This window comes from Balaenoptera ricei, chromosome 12 (genome assembly GCF_028023285.1).
Source record: "Balaenoptera ricei isolate mBalRic1 chromosome 12, mBalRic1.hap2, whole genome shotgun sequence".
Classification (NCBI taxonomy): Eukaryota; Metazoa; Chordata; class Mammalia; order Artiodactyla; family Balaenopteridae; genus Balaenoptera; species Balaenoptera ricei.
Genome location: NC_082650.1, coordinates 78478075 through 78483754, shown reverse-complemented (window position 1 = coordinate 78483754; position 5680 = coordinate 78478075). Strand labels below are relative to the sequence as shown.

Here is a 5680-nt window from a genome sequence, read left to right as displayed (position 1 = left end):
AAAGATTTTTTCACATAGAATGAGCTATGTTTGACAGATTACACATATGAATCACTGGCTGAGAACTCAATTGAATAGTATGGTGATTTCTTTGTTATGTTCATTTTTTTCTGTTTATCAAGTCCATTGTTGGGAAATTTGAAAAGACTGGTTGTTTTAAGACATTCTGACATGCTGTAATTACCATAAGGAAATGTGGATATGAGATCCAGAAAAAGGGGAGATACTAATTTACTTAAAATCATCAGAAAGGTAATTCAGGGCCCTCGGGCCCTCCCCCAGCCCCGGTAACCGCGGGCTGCCCCGAGGGGGCGGCTTGGCTGCGGGAGGTTTGGTAGATTGGTGAGGGAACAAGGAGAAAAGCGAACGGCCGTCTCCTCCCTGCCCCATAGCGTGCTCGCTTTCCTGATGGGGCTTTCGAGAATCTCGAGGCAATCTTGCAAGCCGTATTTGAACTGGCCAAAGACAACTTGAGACCTGTATAATGTAACAGAAAAGGTCAGAAAACATTAGGCAGTAGAAGTGTGAGCATATTAAGCAAGATGAACATCTCAGGAAGCAGTTATGGAAGCCCTAGTTCTGCAGATGTACCTGATGATTTTAAGGATCTTTGGACAAAACTAAAGGAGTATCATGATAAAGAAGTACAAGGTCTACAAGTAAAAGTAACCAAACTGAAAAAGGAATGAATTTTAGATGCACAAAGACTAGAAGAATTCTTCACCAAAAATCAACAGCTGAGAGAGCAACAGAAAGTCCTTCATGAAACCATTAAAATTTTAGAAGACCGATTAAGAGCAGGATTACGTGATCGCTGTGCAGTAACTGAAGAGCATATGTGGAAGAAACAGCAAGAGTTTGAAAATATTCGACAGCAGAATCCTAAACTTATCACAGAGCTTATGAATGAAAAGAATACTCTACAGGAAGAAAATAAAAAGCTTTCTGAACAGCTGCAGCAGAAAATTGAGAATGATCAACCACATCAAGCAACCGATCTTGAATCTGAGGAAGATGTTATTCCAGATTCACCAATAACAACCTTTTCATTTTCTGGCACTAATCGGCTGTGAAGGAAGGAGAACCTCCATGTCTGACACGTAAAACAAACACATACTAAACTGAAGCACTCTGGGTGTGCATGTGAATGGAGGAAAGTACCAAAGTCTTCACCTCATCCACAACATAAACATAATGAACGTGAAATTCTAGTGGCTGACACTTGTGATCGGAGTCAAGCTCCAGTGGCTAATACACATGGAAAAAGCAGTTATCCTCTTGATAATTTAGCTACAGTTGTTGCTGAAACACTTGGTCTTAGTGTTCAAGGTGAATCTGAATCTCGAGGCCCTAGGAGCCCACTTGGTGATGAGCTCTACCACGGTCTGGGAGGAGATCACAAAAAACTTTTTGAGGAATCTAGAAGAAATTGTGAAGATAGTTTAAGATTTTCAGATTCTAATTCAAAGACTCCTCCTCAAGAAGAATTGACTACTTGGGTATCATCTCCTGTATTTGGAGCTACCTCTAATGTGAAAAATAGTTTAGGTTTGAATACAAGTTTGTCCCCTTCTCTTTTAGAGACTGGGAAGAAAAACCATCTGAAAACAATGTCTTTCAGCAACACTTCTAATTCTAGATCAGAGAAACCTAGATGAAAATCTGAAGATGGTGCCCTTTTCACACATCATAATCTTGGGGCTGAAGTGAACAAGATCACAAACCAGTCATCTTCTAATAAGCAGATGCTTATAAATAAAAATACAAGTGAACCCCTAAGTGAACAGGATAGTATTGATCACATTAAAGATACTGTTACTGATAAAGATAAACATGTGGTACCCCTGAAACCACTGGGAGGCCGAACCAAAAGGAAGAAAATCAAGGAAGAAAGTGAAAATGAAGTAAGCTGCCCCCAAGCCTCCTTTGATAAAGAAAATGCTTTTCCTTTTCCACTGGATAGTCATTCTTACATGAATGGAGACTATGTGATGGATAAACCTCTGGATCTGTCTGATCGATTTTCAGCTATTCAGCGACAAGAGAAAAGCCAAGGAAGTGAGAACTCTAAAACTGGATTTAGGCAAGTGACTCTCTATGAGATTTTGAAGCCTGTTCCAAAGGGCTCTTCCTCAGGCCGTTAAGGCCTTGAGTGGGAGCTGTGGATTAACCAAAGATTCCCCAGAAGAGCCCAGCAGTTTACAGGAGTCCCTCCTCCCATCCTTGAGTAAATCTCCAGATAATAAAGCACTGTTACAAATAAAGGAAGAAAATTCTATCTTTAAAATCCCTCTACGTCCACATGAAAGTTTGGAGACAGAGAATCTTTTTGATGACATGAAGGGTGCTGGTTCTCGTGAGCCTATAAAAATAAAAACCAGGTCAGTCCATGGAGCATGTGAACTTGCATCAGTTCTTCAGTTAAATCCATGTAGAATTGTTAAAACAAAGTCTCTACAGAACAACAAAGATGTATCCTTTGAAAACATCCAGTGGAGTATAGATCCAGGAGTAAATCTTTCTCAGTATAAAATGGATATTACTGTAGTAGATGCAAAGGATGGCAGTCAGTCAAGATTAGCAGGAGGAGAGACAGTGGACATGGGCTGTACGTTGGTTAGTGAAACTATGCTTTTAAAAATGAAGAATCAAGAGCAGAAGGGAGAAAAAAGTCCAAATGGAGAAAGAAAAATGAAAGATAACTCGGAAGATATGTTTGATCAGACTACACATGAAGAATATGAATCCTGTTTGGTGGATAGCTTCCCCTAAGTAGCAGATGAAGAGAAGGAGTTGTCAACTGCTACAAAAAAAACCCCAAACTCTCCTGGTGATAAACAAGATAAAGTCAAACAGAAAGCGTTTGTGGAGCCATATTTTAAAGATGATGAAAGAGAGACTAGCTTACAAACTTTTCCTCATATTGAGGTGGTTTGGAAAAAAGAAGAAAGAAGAAAATTGCTTGGACACACATGTAAGGAATGTGAAATTTATTATGCAGATTTTCCAGCAGAAGAGAAAAGAAGTTGGCTTCCTGCTCAAGACACCAATTTCACTACATTCCACCCAACACACCAGAGAATTTCTGGGAAGTTGGTTTTCCTTCCACTCAGACTTGTATGGAAAGAGGTTACATTAAAGATTTTTTTTTTTTTTAAAGAGATTGGAGTTTATTTATTTATTTATTTATTTATTTATTTTTGGCTGTGTTGGGTCTTCATTTCTGTGCGAGGGCTCTCTCTAGTTGCGGCAAGCGGGGGCCACTCTTCATCGCGGTGCGCGGGCCTCTCACTATCGCGGCCTCTCTAGTTGCCGAGCACAGGCTCCAGACGCGCAGGCTCAGTAGTTGTGGCTCACGGGCCCAGCTGCTCTGCGGCATGTGGGATCTTCCCAGCCCAGGGCTCGAACCCGTGTCCCCTGCATTGGCAGGCAGATTCTCAACCACTGCGCCACCAGGGAAGCCCCCTAAAGAAGATCTTGATCCTTGTCCTCGTCCAAAAAGACGGCAGCCTTACAATGCAATATTTTTTCCAAAAGGCAAAGAGCAGAAGACATAAATGTTGAAGCAAAAACAGGAGAGATGACAATATTCTTTTTATTTATAGTTAAAGTTGGTATTAAACATTGATTTTTTTGATCTTCTGAAAACTCATTTATAAATCATTTTTCTATTGAAAATGTTTTTAAATGGCATTTACCCATCTCACAGACGACTATTTAAAAATGGGTAAGTTTATGTCATATTTTCTTGCTTTTGCACCTTTAAAATAATAAGGTTCTTTCATTTTGCACTCCAAGTTAAGAGTTGTTTATTACTTTATTTGGTAATACCTAATTACAATTTTGAAAATATAAAAAAAAAAAAAAGAAAGGTAATTCAAATACTGTTATTTCCATATGAAAGGAGTCTCAATGCCCTTGGTCAAGTTCAAGCTACTTTCCTGGGAACCAAGGCTCTGCCAGTCTAGTCTTTACTTAACACTGTATATAAAGCATATACATTATACATCTTACCCAATATTATACACCTGACACTATGAGTTTGTTATACTGTTAGCATTTCCTGGACAAACCTTGTTCTCTTCTCTTTCATATGTGTGACTTTCCAGAATACCCTTATCCTCATCTTCACCTCATGTAAGGGAGTTATAATTATACCATGTCTGTGCAACTTTCCGCTAGGAGGCAGTATAGTGCAGGTTTAAGAGGACACTTAAAGTCAGAAAAATCTGAGTATGTGAGCTTTCCAGTTGTAGGAGTTTGTTACTTAATCTCACTAGGTCTCAGGTTCTTCATTAAAAAAAAAAAAAAAAAAATTGATGTAGCAGTAGTATTTAAGGCATAAAATTATTAAGATTAAATGGAGTAATGTGCATATAATGTTTAGCACAGAGCCTGGTCCAGAGCAAAAAAATTCTTCTTCCCTGCTCTTCCTTCACAATTCCTCCCCTACTGCTACTTTTACTACTGTTTGCAATTCCATAATGTTTCATTTGCCCTCTTATGGCACTTACCACTTTCTGCCTGTCTTCCAGCATTCTGGGCATTTGACCCCCATCATTAGATTGTAAATTTCTTGAGAACACAAACAGTATGTTTTCCATCTTTGTTTATCTACAGAACAACAACAACAAAAAAAAACAGTTGCTTATACGACACAGGTGCTTAATAAGTATTTGTTTAAAGGAGTTGAATTACTGAATTTTTTAAATATGAATACTTTATCTTCTATTTTGGTATGAACGTTAAATCTACTAAACCTATTATGTTAACACTGAATATTCTAACGAGAATATTCAAGTTACGGTAAATTGACATAAGAGCAAATTATTTTTTGATATTATTTAAACGTTTCTATACATCCTTAATATTGTATGTCTTAGTTCAGGTTACAACAAATTACAACTTTGTTGACTCTGTGGCCCCATAAATGGATTTATCTTATGTCCTAAGAGCTATCTTTAAACTTCCTCTGAGACATCCATCCTTTCATCCATTCACCATATAGTCTGTCAAAATACAGAAAAAATATTGCCTCTTGGGGAAGGCCTGCCTGCCCATCATTTGCTGATTCCTATGATTCATTTTAAGAGAGTCTGGTCATCTGGATTGATTTTGTGAAGCATCCTGTGTAATCTGTGCTGTGAAAATAAAACTCGTGTTTCTGAACTGACTCTCAGTTAAAAACGGCAATCAACAAGAAGCCCACACAAAGTCAGAGTTCAGCTTAGTCATCAAAAGATGTTTGCTCAGAGAAGATACAATTTGAATTTATTTTCCAACAGGATCACTGCTAAATACTGCAGTTTTCAGAAATAGAAACTGTTAAAATAATCAATATGATAAAGGAATTTTCTCTTTGCCTTTATTAACTGCCTTTTTTGGGGATAAAAAGTTTGTAAAATATAAATCCAGCCTCATTGCATATTTTCAATCATGAAGTATCTCCCTTTCTCTCGATGGACCCCCTGATTGTAGAATCAGCCAGGATGATCTACTCATTTTATTTTCCCTAAACACAACATTCTTTTTCTACATCTCTGCTTTGCTCAACTGAATATCCCCATCTAATTATTTTCTTTATTCCAGGCTCTTCTTCCTACCAGTATTTGTTCTTTAAGACCTAGCTGTGGTCCAAGTGGTCATTCATTATTCCCAGGTTCTATGTCACTTCTCTCCA

At 38.1% G+C, this 5680-nt stretch overlaps 1 pseudogene; it reads left to right on the top strand.

Annotated features, from left to right (window-relative positions):
- Nucleotides 1-542: 542 nt before the first annotated feature.
- On the top strand, nt 543-3557 carry LOC132376422 (DNA endonuclease RBBP8-like; annotated as a pseudogene).
- Nucleotides 3558-5680: the final 2123 nt, after the last annotated feature.